We start from the raw sequence: 22,530 nt of genomic DNA, 5'->3' as shown, positions 1-22,530 counted from the left end.
TCATAGAGATAAAAAGAACAATTTACAAATCATCTCAAATAACAAAAAATCTCATCTCAAATAACAAAAAATCCAGGATATAGAAAACTATTTTCAACAATAAAAGAACTTCTGGGGGAATCACCATCCCTGCCCTCAAGCTGTGCTACAGAGCACTAGTAAAAAAAACTACATAGTATTGGTACAGTGACAGGCACATAGATTAATAGAACAGAATTGAAGACCCAGAAATGAACCCACACCCCTATGGTCACTTGATATTTGACAAAGAAGCTAAAACCATCCAGTGGAAAAATTCAGCACTTTCAACAAATGGTGCTAGTTCAACTATTGGTCAACATGTAAAAGAATGCAAATTGACCCATTCTTGTCTCCCTGTACAAAGCTCAAGTCCAAGTGGATCAAAGACTCCACATAAAACCAGATACACTGAATATAATAGAAGAGAAAGTGGGAAAGAGCCTCGAACACATTGGCACAAGGGAAAATTTCCTGAACAGAACACCAATGGCTTATGTTTTAAGATCAAGAATTGACAAATGGGTTCTCATAAAATTGCAAAGCTTCTGTAAGGAAAAGGATACTGTCAGTAGGACAAAACAGCAAACAACAAATTGGAAAAAGATCCTACATCTGTTAGAGGGCTAATACCCAATGTATACAAAGACCTTAAGATATTAGACTCTGGAGAACCAAATAACCCTATTAAAAACTGGGAACAAAGCTAAACAGAATATTCTCAACCGAGGACACTTGAATCACCAAGAACCATCTAAAGAAAATTTCAACATCCTTTGTCATCAGGGAAATGCAAATCAAAACAACTGAGATTCCATCTCACATTAGTCAGAATGGCTAAGATCAAAAACTCAGGTGATAGCAGATGCTGGCAAGGATATGGAGAAAGAGGAACACTTTTCCATTGCTGGTGGGATTGTAAGCTGGTACAACCCCTCTAGAAATCTAGAAATCTGAGGAACCTGGTGGTTCCTCAGAAAATTGGACATAGAACTACCTGAGGACCCAGCTATACCATTCATGGACATATACCCAAAAGATCCTCCAGCATTTAATAAGGACACATGCTTCACTATGTTCATACAGTCATATTTATAATAGCCAGAATCTGGAAACAACCCAGATGTCCCCCAACAAATGAATGGATACAGAAAATGTGGTATATTCACACAATGGAATGTACACCTATTAAAAACAATGAATTCATGAAATTCTTAGGTAAATGGATGGATCTAGAAAAATATCATCCTGAGTGAGGTAACTCAATCAGAAAAGAACACACATGGTATATACTCACTGAGAAGTGGATATTAGGCAAAAGGCCTGGAATATCCACAATACACTCATAGGCCACATGAAGCTCCAGAGGAAGGAAGACCAAAGAGTGGATGCTTCAGCCTTACTTAGAAGGTGGAACAAAATAATCAAGGGAAGTAGAAGGTGGGAGGGATGTTGGAGGAAGAGAAGAAGGGTAGTGGAAAAAGAGAAGAATCAGGTATGGGTGTACAGAGGGTTAAGAAATTGAACAGAGCTGTGTAGCAATGAGGGATGATGAACTGGTGGGTAGCAACCAGAGTATCTCAGATGCCAGGAAAGCTAGAGCCTCTCAGGATCCCATGGGGATGACATTAGCTGAAATACCCCACAAAGAGGATCAAGAACCTGTCGAGGCCTTATTCAGAGGTTAGGCATGGCCCCCCATCCCCCCACTCCCGTTGAAGGATGGGGTCACCCCACCCGTCTCTAAAATTTTAATCCAGAATTGGTACTGTCTAAAGGAAATACAGAGACAAAGAGTGGAGGAGTGAGTGAAGGAAAGGCCGCCCAGAGACTGCCTCACCTGGGGATCCATCCCACATGCAGACACTAAACCCAGACACTATTGTGGATGCCATGAAGTACTTGCTGACTGGAACCTGATACAGTTGTCTCCTAAGAGGCTCTGCCAGATCCTGACCAATACAGATGTTGATACTCAGAGCCAACCTTCCAACTGAACACAGGGACCCCAATGGAGGAGTTAGGGGAAGGGTTGAGAGGCTGAAGCAGCCTTACTGGGTATCAATGGGAGGGGAAGCCCTTAGCCCTATGAAGTCTTGATGACCCAGTGAAGAAGATTGCTAGGGTATAGAGGTGGGAGTGGGTGGGTAGGTGGGGTAGCAACCTCAGAATATGGGAGGATGGGATAGGGTGTTTGCAGAGGGGAAACAAGGAAAGGGGATAACGCTTGAAATGTAAATAAATAAAATATCTAATTAAAAAAATATATAAAACATTAGTAACCCAAGATACATTGTTCTAAGGTGGTAGCATTGTCAGGAAATTCATCTTAATCTCAGAGACATTATTAAAAGAATAATAAATAGTCAGTCTAATAAAGAAGGAAATAAGGACATGGAAACAGTTATTATTTTCAAAAAGAGGCAAAAAATAAACCAAGAACTGATAAATGAAATATGTTAAGTTTCAATACAGACACAGATAATTATATTATTATAAGTAAACGTAATATCCTAGTTGAAAGAGAAAGACTGTCATTATATTAAAAGAAAACACAGACCATTCTGTTTGCTTAAATAACCTGTGTAAAATATATCGGAATGGAAAATTTAAAATTATAAATTTATGAAAATTTTCATATATAGAGCAGATTGCATTTGCTTCTTCTATCCAAACCCATACAAAAAAATAAACAAAAGCTGGTAAGGATAGATTAGCCCCAGTCAGTAGAATCCAAGGCAAGGAATATTACACAAGATGCCATGACTTACTGAAAATATACAGGTCATTTCATCTGGAAGACGTAGTCTAAATTTTCATTCACCTAATTACACAACATCAACATGTATGGTGACAACATTGACAGGAATTAGAGAGAAGTGGAGAAATAGAGGAAGTCTCTAATGTGTGAGTGTCAGGGATGGGTAAAACAAATGGGCCAAATTAGCAAAGCTTCAGAAGGAGTGAACGAAACCATTAACAAGTCTGAGGAACCGGAATCTTAGCTCTACAGACCGTGAGGTTTTGGATGTGCACGTGGAAAAAGTTACTAAAATGAACTTTTGGAAAATAATTATTTCCATAATCTAGTCACAAAAGATTGTGAATCACATTTGGAATGTAAGTAAAATAAGTAAAAAAAACTCCTCATTTCAGAGATGTTCTCTGAACATAGCAGAGTCTAAGTTATAAATTGCTTACAAAAAGATAAACATAAAATCCCCAAATGTTTTGATGGGAAGGAATATCATTCATTATGACCCACATATTAGGAAATAAATTACTATAAACATTGAAAATATTTTATCTAGAGCGTTAGAAAAGGATCTCTAGGTGTAAAGTTAAGACAGCTGAAAATCATGGCCGTCTTATTCTTTCTATACCAATTTTTACATCTATATTTATTTTTTGGGTCTCTCATATAATGTTAAATGTTACTTATACTGTCAGCAGGCATCTGTATGTGCTTCTTGCTTTCTGTGGAACATTTTCAGTATTTCAAAGTAAGAATGGTTGTTCATCTAAGGATTATATTTATGAAGTGAAAATACGAATCACAGACAAGGAGAAGGCATTTCACAAAGATCTTTTATCTAGAATATATAAAGAACTCCTACAACACAATAGTTGTTTTTTTTTAATAAAGCTAGCCCCTTGACAAAATACACAGCCTCACACACATGAAAGAAATCCACGGAGCCAAAAACTAGTACTATGCTCCATAATAAAACTCCTCAGGAACTGAAAGTTAAAATGTCTGCTGTCATAAAACACTATGACTGAAAAAAGCTTTGAGAGGAAAGCATTTATTGGGCTTACATATCTTGAGTCACAGTCTATTAAGTCAAAGTAAGTCAGGAACTCAAGCAGAAATCTGGAGGCAGGAGTTGAAGGACTTGCCAAGGAGAAAGTCACACGTAAGTGACCTTGTATGTGGCTTAACCTCCACGATTTGCTTAGCCTTTTAAAAAATAATTAATTAATTTGTTTTAATAACCAAAGACAAGCTGTCTAAGGGTGGCATTATCTAAAGTGGGCTAGGCCATCCCATGTGAGTCATTATACAGACAATGTCTTGCCTATAGATTAATCTAATGGAGGCCTTTCTCAATTAAAATTCACCCTTCCTAGATGACCCTAGTGTGTGTTGAGCTAACAAAAACTCAGCACACTTGACTCTTTGTCACCCTGTTACCTACACACATCACTATCAAGCCAATGACTTTTGCTTTTCGATTGGTACTGGAAACTGGCTATTGCTATGACAGACTTGACCGTGTTATTTTGGGGATGGTTATGGGACTCTTTGATCCTTTGGGTTAGAAAAGCCATTGAGTACTCAGAGCTTAGTGGGTTGTTCGGTGAGAGATTGGAAGTTAAGAATATTGAGAAAAATGCAACTAAGGAAAGGAAGCCTGTGTGTGAATTTTCAGAGGGAAGCAAAGACTCTATGTTTGTTCATATAATTGAATTGACAGACCTGTGGTTTATGCTCAGCAGGGGCTGAAGAATCAGCTGTGATTATCAAGAGACTAGTACCAATGAAATGAAAACTTTGATTTACTGGAAAATTGATACTTGTTATCTCTGGGTGAGAAATCAGCCGGGATTAATAAGAGATCAGCATCATTCAGGTGAACTCTTCTGGGAAGGGTTTTCTCAGGATCAGCACACAGCACTGTGGTCCAGGTTGGTTAAAATTGCATCTCATGCTGGTAGCTGAATTTGGTAGTATGTAAGGGTCTCCCAGATGGCACTGGTTTTGGTGGTATTCGAACTGTAGGATTGAAGAGGTCATGGAAAGAAGCTGAGGTTTTGTATCGTGTGGTAAGGTTGGAGATTCTGAAGAGGGGGCAGAAAAGGATGTGAGTGTGGGTTTCAGGCCCAATTTTTGTGGAGATCCCAGATTGCTGTAGATGGCATATCCATGAGACAACCTCTAGGGACAGCTACAGGCGTGGAGTGCAACTTACATTAGAGTTTATTAGAGTTTGTTCTATTTATATTAGACTATTAGAGAAGCTACATATGCTGTTTATGGCAGAGCTAGAGAAGTGAGATGGTCCAAGACCTTTGGAGCCCAGAACATTGTGAATGACTTCCAGGCATTGGACACCGAGTTTATTTACACTGTTGAAGTTGGAATTTGCTTTGATTTGATTGTGATTATGCCCTGTAACTTATTTTTTATTTTACAGGAGCCACATTGGCTCTATCAAAGAGGCTGAAATGTTAATTGTTTGCATTTTTAAAGACTGTAGGATGTTTTAAGTCATACTGTGTTTTATTTTGGGATGTTAACATTATCCTGGGGACTTATAGTTGAATCAAGTACATTTTTGGATTACAATATGACCAAGAGACTCTGGGAGCACAGGAGTAGAATGTGGCGATTTTACTTAGAAATACCTTACCCCCCTTAGTCTTGGGCACTTGAACATTCATTGCTTGCAGTATTTGGGTAGAATTTGGAGGTGTGGTCTTACTGGAAGAAGGATTCTATTGGGCATGGGATTTTAGAGCTTAAGGCCTTGTCCCCCTTTGCAGTTTGATTTTCATGCTTTGTGCTTGTGGCTTAAGATGTGAACTCTTAGCTTTCTGTTGTTGCTATAGGCATCATGCCATGACTATGATCATGCTGTTCCTGCCATTGTGGACTATAAGCTGCTGAAACCATTGGCCAAAATAAACTCTTTCCTCTATAAGTGCCTTGGTCATGATGTTTTACCATAGCAACAGAGAAGTTGGTAATAGACATGTCAAAATGAAATACTGTAATATATCCAACAGAATGACTAAAATGAAACATTAGCATTGTTTAGAATTACAATGATGATCTAATTACATTAGAGTTGCTTAGGATGGGGAACCACTGAGCTCCTTAAATCCTCTGTTGAAAATGATAGAATTAATTTGAAAACATGTCTGTGTCATCAAATAAAATGGAATATTATTACCACTTGTTGCAACAATTTGATTTCCATATAGGCTTTTATGATGGCAGATCTTGGCTGTCATCTTGCTGGTGCTGTGGAATCCAATAAAAGACCTGTTTTCCATATGTGTGGAGTGATGGCTATTATAATTTGTAAGGCCAAATGGAAGCCATTAGCTCAACAACTTCCAGGAAAAAATAGTGAACTAATAATATTGCATCCTTTAAGGGCTTGAAGAATACAGGAATGGTGACTGTCATACCTCTATTAACTTTCTTATTGGCTCATGTAGGCAATGGATAGATTGTGCAGAATGATAGTTGACTATTATAAGCTCAATAAGATAGATTCTACTTCCAGCTGTTGTACTGGATGTGGTTTCCTAGCACGGACATATTAATGTATCTTTTAACATCTGGCATACAACTACTGATCTCTCCAATTCCTTTGTTCTTTATTTTAGTTCATGAAGACTCCCCAAAACAGCTAACTTCCATCAGACAAGGCTCTCAAGGATATATTAATTTTCTGGCTATGTATTCAAGTATTTGTTCACCTTGTCTCTTTCATAAGGTGTCACGTTGACATACCATGGTGGAGTTGTGTTACCTCTTGGGTCACGTGATCCAGCAGGTTCAATAGTACTTTCAATGTCAGTGGCAGGGAGGGATCCTGTTCAAAGCCTTTGGCAGGTCCTTATAAGTAAATCACAGTGGAAGCCCCAGCAGATAACCACCTTCCCTTTGAGAAATAGTTCTTGTCCTATTACTGGGCATTTGATAATGGGTCACCACATTGTAACAGACCTTGAGCTGACTATCATGAGCTGATTGTTATCTGGCCTACCAAGCCATAAACTTGGATGTGAACAGCAGCAATTCATCATCAAATGGAGATGGCAAGTACATGATCAGGCTCAAGTAGGTCCTGAGGGCATAGCCAAGATACATAAGGAAGTGGTTAAAATGTCTATGGTTCCTACGTCTGTTACAATGCCTCTGAATCCAAGTTACCTGTGGTCTCATAGAGTGTGCTGTATGATTGGTTGGGCAGAGAAGAAAAGACTGGGGCCTCATTTACATGTGGATCTAAACTCCATGTACACACCAACATGTAGTGGAAAGCTAAATCACTGCATTCCCTTTCTGGAACAATCTTAAAGGACTTCAGAGAATGAAAATTTTTGTAATGGGCAGAAATTCAGGTATTAGATGCAGTTGTACTTTTACCTGAAAGGAGAAATGGCCAGATGTGTGATTCTATAATAATTCATGAACTATAACCAATTAATTGGCTTGATGGTTGGCAGTTGGAAGGCATATGATTGGAAAATTGATGAGAAAGACATTTGGGGAAAGGATATTTGGATGTCTCTCCAAATGGGCACATGTTGGCTAGCTTTATTTCAACTTGACACAAGACAGAGTCATTTTGGAAGAGAGAATTTCAACTGAGAAAATGCACCAATTAGACTGTCCTGTGGACAAGGCTATGCAACATTCCTTGATTGATGATTGATGTGGAAGGTCCCAAAGCACTGTGATCAGTGCCACCCATTGGCTGGTAGTTCTGGGTGTAATAAGGAAACAGTCTGAGGAAGCCACGAGTAACAAACCAGTAAGCAGCACTCCTCCATGGCCTCTACATCAGCTTTGTCTCCATTTCCTGTCTGTCCTGTTTGAGTTCCTCTACTGACTTTCCTCAGTAATGGGGTATGATGTGGAAGTATAAGGTGAAATTCTTTCCTTCTCAAGTTACTTTTTATCAACTAGACAGGATGTATATAGTCTATAGTCATCAACCTCTTTCTTTGAACATCTCTGTCATGGGCCAAAGGGCTCCTGAATGAAGTGGATATGGTGGCAGAAATAGAGGTTATTCATGGACTCAAATGCCAATCTGTCTGTGGCTGCTTCTGAGTGTAGAATTTGTCAGAAGCAGAGACAAATAATATCCCCAGATATAGTACCATTTCCTGGAGTGGCCAGCTAGCGATCTGGTGGCAGATTGACTACTGGACCACCTCCATCACAGAAAAGGCATCTCTTTGCCATTACTGGAAAAAAATACTTATTATACAGACTTACTTATTTTGCATGCAATTCTTCTCCTAAAACTATAATCATGGCTGACAGGAAGCTTTATTCACCATCATGTTTTCACACACAGCATAGCTTTTGATCAGTGAATTCACTGTCAAAGAGGACCATGTTGAAGTAGCTGAGTTAACAGAGAAGTAAAATGTCTTTTGAAAGATACAGTATAGTACCAACCAGGAGACAATATCTTGGGGTACTGAACAGAGGTCCCCCAAAAGTCACACACAGTGTGACTAAGCAAGCAATATAAGACAATATTTCATTTATATCCAGGAATTCTGAATCCAAGAATCAAGATGTCGAAATGGGAAAAATTACCCCACTGAACTAGAAGACTTCTATTTGACCATTCTGAACCCCTGATACATTAATAGCTTAATAAAGGAATAACAGTATTACAAAGGACAATTGATCCAGACCACCAGGGGCAAATTGGATTGCTTCTGTACAATGGAGGTGAAGAACAGTAAGTTTGGAGTATAAGAGATCCTTTATTTAGCCCTTGGTGTTACAATGCCCTGTGATTGAAGTCAATGGAAAACTACAAAGAGGATTGTAAATGGCCCAGACTCTCCAAGAATGAAGGTATGGATCATCCTGTCAGGTAAAGTTTCAAGACCTGCTGAGGAGATTTCTGGGTGTGGAGAAAATATGGCTAGAAGAAAGCAGTTATAAATACCTTCTATAGCCTTCTGACCAGTTACAGAAATGATGACTGTAATTGTTTCTGTCCTACTGGGTTCACAAAGTAGTTGTCTTTACATACACACATATAAAGCAGTAATTTGTATTTTTCTTCTTCACATAATAATATCCCTCTATCACATAATATGATTTCAATTGAAAGTATATCAGTATTTAAGTGCTATTAAATATATAATTTCATATTTAAGTCATGTGGTATCAAAAGGCTAAGCATTTCTCAAGCCATTTGGCCATATATTCTGGAAGAAGAATTAATGTGCTTTTGTTGTATGTGGAACAGTGATATCACATTAGGTGGAACTGTGACATTTTTATATTCATTTGTGAATTAAGCATGACAGGGAAATGTAGTTGCATGTCGAGTTAACCAGGGGTGGATCTCTGAATGATTAATCTTGGTTTTCAACTTGGTTGCATCTGGAATCATCTCAGAGACATACTCCTTGATGAGTTTCAGGAAGGATTAACTGAGAGAAGATCTTCACCCAGAGTAGACAACACCTTCTGTTAGAATGGCTTAGAGAGAAAGCTGATGTCAGGGGGGAATCCTTGCTTTCCTGACTTAACTTCATCTGTTTGCTATGGTTATCCTGTTGCTGCTGCTGCTGCTTCTCTTCCCATTGATATTCCTCTAGCTGCTGCTGCCATTCTTTCCTAACATTACACTCCAGCTTTCTTGGCCTTCCAACATACACTGAAGACCAGATACTCCTCATGAAGCTCCCAAGCCTTTGGTGCCAACTTGAAACACTCAGTCTTGTGAATGAAACTGTTCTTGTGTTCCACCATCTTCAGCATGTAAAGAGCCACTGATGGATCACCCAGATGCCATCATGTAAGCCATTCTACTAAATTCCTTTTTATCACATAACATCTAATAAGATGTGTGTGCATGTGTTCATGGGTGCATGTATGTGTGCATGTGTGTGTTTCTCTATAGAAGCTTCCTAAATAGCAAGAGTAAGGAATGCATGCATATATGCACGAAAACCAGCTACAGGAAGTTCTTAGTAACATCTGTAACTAATATCAAATTTAAAACACACGAGTCATAGTCATTTAACAATTTAGTATATAAGTAGATGTTATAGTCATTCTGCGGGATTTCATACATACAGCACTGAGAAGAAATGAGTGATAGTTGCACATAATTGAATTAAAGTACACAGCTTAATATCGAAGGGAGAAAGTCAAAGAATATGTAGGGCAACATTCTAAAATACACATAGTTAATCCATGATGATGGATAAAGGTTACTCCTGGTAGTTTGCTAATGATTCAGAAGTTGAAGAATGGAGGCCTTGCTGGTTTCTGATATAGTGCATTCTTTGATCTTAGTGCTGACTAGGTGAGTGCATCCATTTTGTATGTTGCTTTTAATACCTCCTTAGGTCAGCTCTGGCCAGGGAAGCAGATAGACTAACTGCAGATCTTCACTTCTTCTTCCTTTCCTTCAAATCCAGTGCCTAGGCTCATTCCCATAATTGTGACAGAACACCTGCTGCAGCCTCACCTCCCCCTATTGCTTCCAAGTCCAGTGGATAACACAGATCTTCCCCTCAAAACTTACTTCCCCTAACCTATCACTTTATCCAAGGCTACAACTCCAGTGGGCATTCCTTGGGAACTACAGGTTACTCTAGCCAAGGAAGCAAGTAAACTCTGCGGTCTTTCATTCTTTCTCCTAGATCCAATGCCCCAGTCTCACTCCCAACTCTGTACCCAACTGTCTGCATCTCCAGTGGATCAGTCAGATCTTCTCCTCCCACGTTCTCCCCCACTTATCCTGTTGTCATATCCCCAACTCCAGCAGACACTCTCTGGAAACTCACCAGCCAAACCTGTCAGAGAAGCAAGCAGCCAGCAAAGGAGGCAGGTGAGTGCAGATCTTTACTCTCCCTCCTCTCCTCCAAATCACACTCCCAGTCTCTCCCCAACCCTGTAACAGCCTGTTGTGGTCTCTCCTTACTCCCTGCCTCTATTCCAAGGGGGCTAGGCATATTCTGGTAGAACACAATCTGCGTGTGAAAACTCCCAGAGACTGACTCTGCACCCAAAGAGAAAAGCACAGGCTGGACCTAGGCCCCCTGCACATATACAGCAGATGAGCAGCTTGGTCTTCATGCAGGTCCCCCAACAACTGGAGTAGGTACTGTTCCTGAGCCTGTTGTCTGCCTTCCTGCCTGTAGATCATGTGCTCCTAAATGGACAGCTTTGTCTGGCCTCAGAAGATGAGCCCGGGGTGGGGCAGGTGAGTGGAGGTGTGTGTGACACTCTGGGATAGGTTTCTCCTTCTCAAAAGAGAAGGGAAAGTTGGAATTGGGGGAGGACTTTCATGAAAGGGTACTGGGAGAAGTTTGGCTGATATTGGGATGTAAAGTGAATAAATAGATAAATTTACAAAATGAAACAAACAAATTTCTCCAATGGTTTCTCACTGGGTATACAAACCGCTACTGAGGTGAAGGCCCATGCCCAGCAGTTGATGGCGAATTCAAAACGACTTTTGTGGAGGTTCTTTGTCTCATAATTCTTTGTCAGGGTTTTTCATTTTACTTCATTTTTTTACCTTACATGCCCTTTGAATCCATAGTATGCTTTCTGGTTTCATATTTTTATGGAGTTTCTGTGTATGTGTGTGAACACGAGTGTCTCTGTGTCTGTATGTGTTTCCTGAGCTTTTTCTTTAGCTTTCTTCTGTTCGTTTATTTTGTTCCTTTCTGGTTGTTTTATATTATTATTATTACATTTTTTAGATGCCTATATGTATTTTAATGTGTGTGGTGTGTGTGTCTGTGTGTGTGTGTGTGTGTGTGTGTGTGAGAGAGAGAGAGAGAGAGAGAGAGAGAGAGAGAGAGAGAGAGAGAGAGAGAGAGAGAGAGAGAGAAGGTGCGGTTTTGGAAAAAGTGGGGAGGATTTGGGAGTAGTTGTGGGAGGGAAAATCATAATCAGAGTTTTTTGTATGAAAAAACATTTATTTTTAATGAAGAAGAGGAAGAAGGAGAAGAAGAAGAAGAAGAAGAAGGAGGAGGAGGAGGAGGAGGAGGAGGAGGAGGAGGAGGAGGAGGAGGAGGAGGAAAAGAAAAGAAGAAGAACCCTCATTACCCTAGATAATGCCCTAGATTACTGGATAGTATAATTTATCTTTAATAGTTCCTGAGGAAATGTCAAGTCTAAATTGAAGATTCATAATGAAAGACTATATGGCTTCATGTTTTCCTTTAATAAAATATATGAAATCATTTTGAAGTGTACAATAAATTAGATTAAGATATTTGCACCAATTGCCATTAAAATCTGAAGATTAAGCACTCACGCATGATGTCAATCAGTAGAGAGTGCTTGATTACCTTCAGGAAACAATCATCACATTGTGACCTTTGAGACAGAAAAGGTCAGAAGTGATTACGGATGTATTACAGATTCAGGTGTCTGCAGAAATATGTACAATGAGAAGTGCTTGTTGTGAAACGTAGGCAGAACTTTGTGTGCTTCTTTCTTGGTTTTAAATATATTTTGTTAAGTCATACTTGAAAGATGGAATGTGCATATTCGTGTTTAAAATGGTTTGTGAACATGAATCTAGCAAAGTAGTTCCCCTTTACAGACTGCAAAAAATGTATGGTATGCCCAGACTATCTCCCAGGAGCATAAGGTGCTGGTCTGAGCTCCCCCTTCACAGGTCTGTGGTGGACCACCTCATTTCTGGGCGAGGGGCGTTGGTTCCCCTAGCACCTAAAGATGTTTCCATGGCAGCAGAGATAAGTCTTCCATGCTAGTAAAGTAAAAACCGTGTGATGTTAGATATTTTACCGACAGTAGTCACCAAACGTGCTTAAGTTTAAAATACTGTAAATAATTTAAAATATTTGTCTCTGAAGACGCTTTGTGATTGATCTTTCTGTGGGCTGGTAAGATGCCCCAGTTAGTAAAAGCTCTTGCTTCCAAGTCTGATAACCTGGGTGTGATGCTTGGTACCCACAGACTGGAATGAGAGAAATTATTCCCTCTATTGTCCTCTGGCTTAAACACACACACACACACACACACACACACACACACACACACACACACGCACAGACAAACAATAAAATTGTCTTCTAATGACTTGTAATTATGATGAGCTATAATGTGTGTGTGGTTATCTTTCTCACAGTATGAAAACTGTGGGTCATTTTATCTGAACGCGTACATCCTCTCCTGCCATCTCTCTCAGTCCTGCATGGAGGAGAGAGACAGCTCAGGCTGCGTGGTTCCTCTGCTTCTTCAGCTACCTCAGCCTTATCTTACAGTAGTCTTGCTGCCTCAGCCAGCCAGCCACGTGGCCTGCCCTCAGTTTCCCCTCACTCTTCTTCCTTGCCACTTCGAGCTTCTTTAGACTCAGCCTCTCATTCTCCTCTTAGTTTCTAGCTTAAGTCACATCTCTCCACATGCTTCCTTTTCCCACCAACAACATTCCTGTATCTAGGATTTTCAAATCTATATATTCTTCTGCACTGTGAGCTCCATGAGGCAAAGGAATAGAATTATTTTGAGACTGATTATAGTTACAGTCTCTGAGATAGACTTCACATGCAGCAAGTGTTCAATAGATGTTTGCTAAATAAGCTAATGAGTTTGATATAAAATGTCAACCAGAAAGTAAAATTATTAGCTTTATCTTACCAATTCATTTTGTGTTTCAGTTTTAATTTATTCACACAGTATTCCTTCCTGTCATTTTTGACTGTTTTATCTCTGAAGGAAAAGATAGGCAGATATTTAAATTTCTCATGTTTCAGAGAACAAAACTGAGATTCGCAAGAGGTTGGTTGATGCTAGTCTTTTTGGTCCTGTTCCATGCTAAGTGTTTTTGTGACATTTATTCATTATTTTTTATCCCTGGAAGTCCCCCATGAATTTTTGTGTAAAGGCAAAAGTAATTAAAGTATGATCTATAAATATAACGTACATAGGGAACAAATTAAGATTTCTGTATTAACATGAAAAACAGTGTATCTTAAAAAATGATGTTTTATGTAAAACACACTTTTTAAAATGTAAACACTTTCTTGGATCATATATAACCAGGATTTTAAGCATAATCTCTGTTTTCATTTGTGCATGCTGAACATTACCAATTAAGTCAGTCAGTTCCGTTCCAGGTGCTTTCTAATTTGCTTTTGATTGATGCCTTAATTATACCTATTTCCAATTTCCTTAATGCTTAGAGAGTGTTTGTATATTTCCTATAAATGCATCATCTTCATAATAAAGTTTCAAAGATATTACATAAATAATATGAATGTCTTACTGAACTCTAGATGACTTACACTGAGGAATCTGGACACAGATTTGGGTTCCAGATGAGGCTCTTCCTCTTTCTCCCCACCAAGAGTCCCATGGTGTTCATAACTGTCATGAGCTCAGGCACACATCCCTTTCATTTTATCAGCCATTTTCATCTACTCCATTTTCTACAGCTAAATCTGACTCAAGAATGCTATGAAGGTGGGTTACACATTCCACAAATACATTTCCAGAGTTTTCATACAGTATCTATCTCTGTCCCCATCAAAAAATATTGCACTATCAGCCATTATTCTGTATACCTCAAGAAACTGGATGTTGGCTATTATCCATTTAATATTTGTCACATGAGAAAATTATCATTTAACTCCATAACTATTAATATGGACATAAAAATTAATTCTCCAATTATGGAAGGAAATTTGTCATAGACAAGTCAAGAGCCTTCTTTTAAAAAGTACATTTACAAAGCAAAAGTTGTAACAGAACTCACTAATGTCTTTGTGAGGCTAATGAATTACAAGATTATACTTGACACTAATGCTAACTAAAAATTATATACTTTTAGACAAAGGTCTATTGTATTCCCTAATTTTATTTTCACTGGCTATCAGTGATACTTATGGTGGAATGTGGAAAATGATAATTCATTAGCATTTTGATTATCATATCTCCCCACTTAGCCACACCTGACTGGGATGGGATATACATCAAAGCATTTTGTTTTTTATCTTTGATGTGTGTTCTAATTCATATGTTCATCTATATCCATTTCTTCATGTTGTCCTACAATGGTTGTAGATAGAATTTCCTTTAACTCTCAAAAGTGTCCATACTTCTGTGACATATTAGGAATTCAGTTCAAACATGAAATTACAACTATAAGGAGGGGCTGAGTTATTTAGTGTGTAGTCTTACTTTTTTTTCTGATAGAAGAGGGGAGATCTTGAATAGTGGTAAAGAAGGTAGAATCTGCCTGTCATTAGCAAGAATATTTGACACTCTAAGGGCTTTGTGGAGAAGCAGGGACGGCACAGAGACCTGGTTTTGTTCACTGTCTCCCTGTGTCTGACTAGGTATGAGGATCATGGTCTCCCACAAAACATTCCTGTTCCCTTGAGCATCCCAGAGTTAGTGTGAAGAAGGATAATGAAAAGAGGTGTCATCTTTTAGTGCTGTACTTCCTGAATTCATACTTACTGAGCTGGGTCCTTTCCATCATTGGCTCATTTGGTTTTCTCTCAACTATCTTGTCACAAGTGTGTGTGTGTGTGTGTGTGTGTGTGTGTGTGTGTGTGTGTGTGTTGGCCTTTATTTTAGCCTAGAGCTTTAGTTTAGACAACTTTGCCATGAGAAGTGACCACACACATAAGTAAAGTGGCATTAGAATGTGGAACTCTGCATGTAGGGAAAAATTGAAGGTATAAGTGGCCACATAGAAGAGGAGTTGCCTCCAAACATTTTGTACAAAATAGTGGTAGGCCATAAATTCAGGTTCATTTGTATTTCTACAGAGGTATTTTAATGGAATCTTATTTCACAGATGAACATTTATCTCTGTACTCCATCCCCAGTGCGAAATGTAACTGCTTCCCTCAATCAGAAAGCCTTTACTATCACCTTGGCTCATGTGTCTGCTGGCCCATTACATCCATAGTGACATCTCCTTGTCTTCTTGGACAAGAGTGGTCACATGTCCTACGGTTGTGTCTTACTGCAGCATCTTTGTTTAAGTTGGACTACACCTGTAATTTTCAAAAATAAGAGTTTTTAACAGGAAAGCTAGCACATGTACACAACTCCACTGGAATGCCAGGTTCTGGCATAGATCCTGTGCATTATTTACTTTTGTATGTTAGTTCACATAAAATATTGAATATTCAGATTTCATTAATATTTCACCTGTTTGAACATGATCTCCAATGATGTTGCCTGACTGTACCCTACTGTGTAAAGAGTAGCCAAGCAAACTTTGTAAAAATGTTCAGCATTTAGCCATATGCTTGTAAAAACAAACAGATACAAAAAACCCAATGCAACATTTTTGGAGAGACTGTTCTTGACTGGAATCTCTTGAGCTAAAGTAAAAAGAAATTCATGTGCCTCTATGTTACTGTGGAGTTACTTTGTTTTATTTTCAATATTGTTCACTGAAGTTTAATTAATACTCTTTAGGGAAAAAAAGTAATTCCTGACATGATTCACCTTCTATCTGGAGCCAAATTAAAAAAGAAAAATGTAAGGTGTGAAGACATGGAGGTACTCAGAATGCATCAATTATTTATATTAACATTCATTATCTGACTAAAAGGCAGTATAAAGGCTTTGGGGAATTGTAGGATTCATATAATTTCTCTCTAATTATTCTAATTTACTGTAATTAAGACACTAAAATAATCCTGAGGGAAAGCAGTAATGTCTTTTAATGTCAGCCAAAAGAGGAGAAACGCTATTCTGTATTTTGGTCTTTATTTACCATAGCTTTTCAATGTGACAGAAAGATTGATCTTGACTTATAAAAGTTTTCCAAATTATGGCTTTTAGAACTCCTAATGTGACTCTAGATAAATCAGAACTTGAAAAAAATCTAACATTCAAATCTATAAAGTATTTATAAGTTCATAACCCGGTCACATCAAGGCTGTATATGAACTTAGCCAAGGTCATGACTTATGGAAAAGCACCCGTATTCTCAGGATTTCATTAGAAGAGGAAAAAAAAGCAGAGTGTCATCTCGTCTCTGTGGAAGTCATTTTTTTAAAATGACAAAAGAGTTTTGATAGACACAGCCATAGGACATATAAAACAAGGGACTTATTATTTGATAAATTCATAATCAATGTAATGTCATGTTGCACTTCTTCACATAATTAGGAACTGATTTCCACTATAGTTTTATTTTTGTTGCTTTTATTATTAGTTTTGTATTATTGAGACAGAGATTAGCTATTGAAGCCAAGCTGGTCTTGAACTTGGTTTGGTAGTGCAGGTTAGCTTCCCAACTTTGAATGCTCCTGCCTTAGACTATTGAATACTGTGCTTTCAAATATGCTTGCTCCATCACATTTAGCTGACATATTATTTTAGATAAAAGGAAACATAGTTCAAAATGAAAGTACATATCATACATACATACATACATACATACATACATACTAGGTAGCAATTTAAGCAGTTGCTTCTAGTACTCAGAACTCTTGAAGGCCAGGAACAGTTCAGGGGACTCACCAGGTGATAGAGTCACAGCAAGAAGTATTACCTTAAAGATTGAGGTATGGTATGGAAGGAGTTGCAGAGAGAAACTGTGGAGCAGAGCCTGAAGGAAGGACAATTCAAAGACTGCCCCACCTTGGAATCCTTCCCATATACAATCACCAAATCCAGACACTATTGTGGATGCCAGCAAGTGCTGGCTGACAGGAGCTTGATATAGCGGTCTCCTGAGAGGCTCTTCCAGTACCCAACTAATACAGAAGTAGAGGCTCACAGTCATCCATTGGACTGAGTACAGGATCCCTAATGAAGGAGCTAGAGAAAGGACCCAAGGAGCTGAAGGGTTTACAGACCCTTAGGATGAGCAACAATATGAACTAACTAGTACCCTCAGAGCTCCCAGGGACTAAAACTCCAACAAAAGAGTACACATGGTGGGACTCATGGCTCCAGCTGCATATGTAGCAGAGAATGGGCTAGTCGGTCATCAATGGGAGAAGAGGCTCTTGGTCCTGTGAAAGTTTTATACCCCAGTGTAGGGATATGCCAGGACCAGGATGCGGGAGAGGGTGGGTGGTTGGTGAGCAAGGGGAGGGAGGAGGGAACAGGTCTTTTTTTCCCTGAGGGGAAATGAGGAAAGGAGATACCATTTGTGATGTAAATAAAGAAAATATGTAATAAAAAAAGAAAAAAGAGTGAGGTATGTTGAGACTATGTCAGAGTCACAAGGTATTTTTGAAAAATAATATCTTGTTCCTTATATAAACTTTAATTTTTAACAATTGTCATAAACCTATATTCTTAATCTTTCCAAAAATGCTCAAAGCAGCACTGAATAGATCAATGTCTAACTTTTGAAATATTCACTGGAAAGTACACACACATACACACACACACACACACACACACACACACATATCACACACACACAATTCTGCAATAGTTAACTCCAGTGCGTCTACTGTTTAAATATCGGGTCATCTCCTGCAATCCTCTCCTCTTTAGAGTAGTCATCACCTAGAATTGCAGGTAAACACTCACTTTCTTCCCCTTTAGTCAGTTTTCCAGACAAATAGACATCCCTCACCAACCTAGAGTTTATGTCCCACGTTTTGAACTTTTTTTCTTTTCTTTTATTGGATATTTTCTTTATTTACATTTCCATTATTATCCCCTTTCCTGGTTTCCTCATTGGAAACCTCGTTTCCCATTTCCCCTCCCTCTGCTTCAATGAGGGTGTTTCCTCCACCCACCCACCCATTCCCACCTCCCCTTTCTGGAATTCCCCTACACTAGGGCATCGATCCTTCCCAGGACCAAGGGCTTCCTCTCCCACTGATGTCAGATAAGGTCATTCTCTGCTACATATGCAGCTGGAGGCATGGATCGCTCCATATGTTACTCTTTGGTTAGTGGTTCACTCCCTAGGAGCTCTGGGGATGTCTTGTTGGTTGAAATTGTTCTTTGTAAGTGGTTGCAAACCTCTTCAGCTCCTTCAGTCCTTTCTCTAATTCCATGCTCAGTACAAAGGTTGACTGCAAGCATCTGCCTCTGTATTTGTTAGGCTCTGGGAGACAGCTATATCAGGCTCCTGTCAGCATGTACTTCTTGGCATCCACAATCGTGTCTGGGTTTGGTAGCTGTATAGGGGATGGCTCCCCAGATGGGGCAGTCTCTAGATGGCCTTTCCTTCAGTCTCTGCTCCACTCTTTGTTTTTGTATTTCCTCCCTTGAGTATTTTGTCCCCCCTTCTAAGAAGGACTGAAGCATCATATATTCAGTGTTTGTTTCTTTCACTCACCATTTTGAGTGATTTATTCTTACTGATGTGTGTAGCTTAACTTAATTTATTTCTGGCAACCCACAGCATGAATCTCAAAATTCCATCATGTAAACTCTTCAGGTCACTGTGTGGGTTTGTTATAGGTTTTCTTTTTCTTTTTCTTTTTCTTTTTGTTATTGTTGAGTATTTGAATTGTTTATGTCTTGACATAGTTTTTTTTTTTTACAAGAACATGATATCTATGTACATTTCTACATTCATCTCTGAAGTATGCAGGTTAGAATTTTCTGGAGTCTAGAGTTTTCTTAGCCAGGAGTGGAACTTCTGGATGGTAAGGCACATATGTGTTCCACTTTACCACATGATGCCACACTGGCTTCTAAGATCTTTTAAACCTGTTCTCCCTTGAGTAAGTACAACTTTTATGTTCCTATTGTTTTGTATACTTGTCAATAAGCTTGTATTAAATGATATCCAATTGATAATTAATGAGAAATAAATATATACATGCATACAATGCATATATGAAATGAATTAAAATGACCCTATTTAAAAAAAAAATAAAAGAACTGAAACCTATGCTACTGTGCTCAGCTGTAGCACCAAGATGGATCTGTAAACCTTCTTGGCATAGATTAAATAGAAGAGAAATGGGCTCAGCTATATTTCACACTGAGACAGTAAAATCTTCCTTCTGCTTGCAATTAAATCCCCAAATCATAGCTAGTGATGTGGAGAGAACTCAAGCTTCATACATTGGAAAGTTATTTAAGTAAGTATAATAATAACATTAATAAAAGTGTATCCAGTTGATTGTTTGAGTATTCTGTTACTTAGAGGGTAAAATATTTGAAAACAGTTATTTATGAACTTAGTCTATAAATTGAAGGTTTTAGCTTTACTACACTATAGGTGTATATTTGTATGTCTCTATAGAAGTATAGATATCTGTGTTTTGATTAATGATGAGAAAAAATAAGTCTTTTATTATTCAAAACATATGAGTTTTATTTATTTTCTATATTTGAACCAAGAGAGTTGACAGATGAGTAATTTATAAGTTGCTTACTTGACTTTTGGAGTAATTTCAATGTTTACCCTTATTATATAGTTCAAATAGTTCAGCTTTGAGATAGAGGGCATAGTAAACAGTTATCTTCTAGTTAATTTGTTAAAGTTTTAGAAGTATCTTGTTGTTACATTAGAATTATCAGTGGGGGACAGGATCCTTCTGGTCCACCATCTGCACCCAGAGCTGAGGCTGATCCACAGCCTGCTGTGCACAGGTCCTGCCAGGAGAGACCTGTTCTCCTGCATGGGTCCCACCAGGAGAGACCTGTGCTCCCAGGGGTGCTTTCACTCACCAGCTTGGAGGTGAGATAGCCACTTTCTCTCCAATAACTGTCTGGAGCAGGGCCAACCAGGAGCGTGTGGAACACAATGCAGCAGCTTGGACAGGATCCTTTCAGTCTGCCATCTGCACCCAGAGCTTGAGCTGTTCCAGAGCCTTCCATACACAAGTTCCACAAGGAGAGAGTTGATTTCCCAGGAGTGCTGACACAGGCTTATGAACCTACAGGAGGAACAAGCTCCACCCAGAGACAGCAAGATCATTTAGCACCAGAGATAACCAGATGGTAAAAGACAAATGCAAGAATCTTACCAACAGAAACCAAGACTACTTGGCATCATCAGAACTCAGTTCTCACACCACAGCAAGTCCTGGATACCCCAACACACCAGCAAAGCAAGATTTGGATTTAAAATAGTATCTCATGTTGCTGATATATTTCAAGAAAGAAAGAAATAACTCCCTTAAAGAAATACAGGGGAACACAGGAAAACAGGTAGAAGCCCTTAAAGAGGAAATACAAAAATACATCAGGAACTAGACAAGGCTGCCCACTCTCTCCCTACCTATTCAATATTATACTTGAAGTCCTAGCCAGAGCAATTAGACAACACAAGGAGATAAAAGGGATATGAATTGGAAAGAAAGAAGTCAAATTATCACTATTTGCTGACGATATGATAGTATACTTAAGTGACCCCAAAAATTCCACCAGAGAGCTCCTAAACCTGATTAACAACTTCAGCAAAGTAGCTGGATATAAAATTAACTCAAGCAAATCAGAGGTCTTCCTCTACACAAAGGATAAACAGGTGGAGAAAGAAATTAGGGAAACAACACCCTTCATAATAGTTACAAATAATATAAAATACCTTGGTGTAACCCTAACTAAGCAAGTAAAAGATCTGTTTGACAAGAACTTCAAGTCTCTGAAGAAGGAAGTTGAAGAAGATCTCAGAAGATAGAAAGATCTCCCATGCTCGTGGATTGGTAGGATTAATAGAGTAAAAATGGGCATCTTACTGAAAGCAATCTACAGATTCAATGCAATCCCCATCAAAATTCCAACTCAATTCTTCACAGACTTAGAGCAATTTGTAAATTCATCTGGAATAACAAAAAACCCAGGATGGCCAAAACCATTCTCAACAGTAAAGGAACCTCTGGTGGAAGCACCATCCTGGACCTTAATCTGTACTACAGAGCAATTGTGATAAAAACTGCATGGTATTGGTACAGTGACAGGCAGGTAGATCAATAGAATAGAATTGAAGACCCAGAATTGAACCCACATACCTATGGTCACTTGATCTTTGACAAAGGAGCTAAAACCGTACAGTGGAAAAAAGTCAGCATTTTCAACAAATGGTGCTGGCTCAACTGGCAGTTAGCATCTAGAAGAATGAAAATTGATCCATTCCTGTCTACTTGTACAAAGTTCAAGTCCAAGTGGATCAAGGACCTCCACATCAAACCAGATACACTGAAACTAATAGAAAAGAAAGTGGGGAAGAGCCTCGAGCACACAGGCACAGGGGAAAATTTCCTGAACACAACGTCAATAGTTTATGCTCTAAGATCAAGAATTGACAAATGGGACCTCATAAAATTTCAAAGCTTCTGTAAGGTAAAAGACACTGTCCATAGGACAAAATGGCAATCAACAAATTAGGAAAAGATCTTTACCAATCCTATATCTGATAGAGGACTAATATCCAATGTATACAAAGAACTCAAGAAGTTAGATGCCAGAGAACCAAATAACCCTATTAAAAAAAATGGGGGTACAGAGCTAAACAAAGAATTCTCAACTGAGGAATACCGAATGGCTGAGAAGCACCTAAAGAAATGTTCAACATCCTTAGTCATCAGGGAAATGCAAATAAAAAAAAACTTGAGATTCCACCTGACACCAGTCAGAATGGCTAGGATAAAAAACTCAGGTGACAGCAGATGTTGGAGAGGTTGTGGAGAAAGAGGAATATTACTCCATTGCTGGTGGGATTACAAACTGGTACAACCAATCTGGAAATCAGTTTGGCGGTTCCTCCAGAAATTGGACATAGTTCTACCTGAGGACCCAGCTATATCACTCCTGGGCATATACCCAAAAGATACTGCAACATGTAATAAGGA

This window comes from Mastomys coucha, unplaced genomic scaffold (assembly GCF_008632895.1).
Source record: "Mastomys coucha isolate ucsf_1 unplaced genomic scaffold, UCSF_Mcou_1 pScaffold18, whole genome shotgun sequence".
NCBI lineage: Eukaryota > Metazoa > Chordata > Mammalia > Rodentia > Muridae > Mastomys > Mastomys coucha.
The sequence above is the reverse complement of the archived record's forward strand: the minus strand, read 5'-3'. Positions refer to the sequence as shown.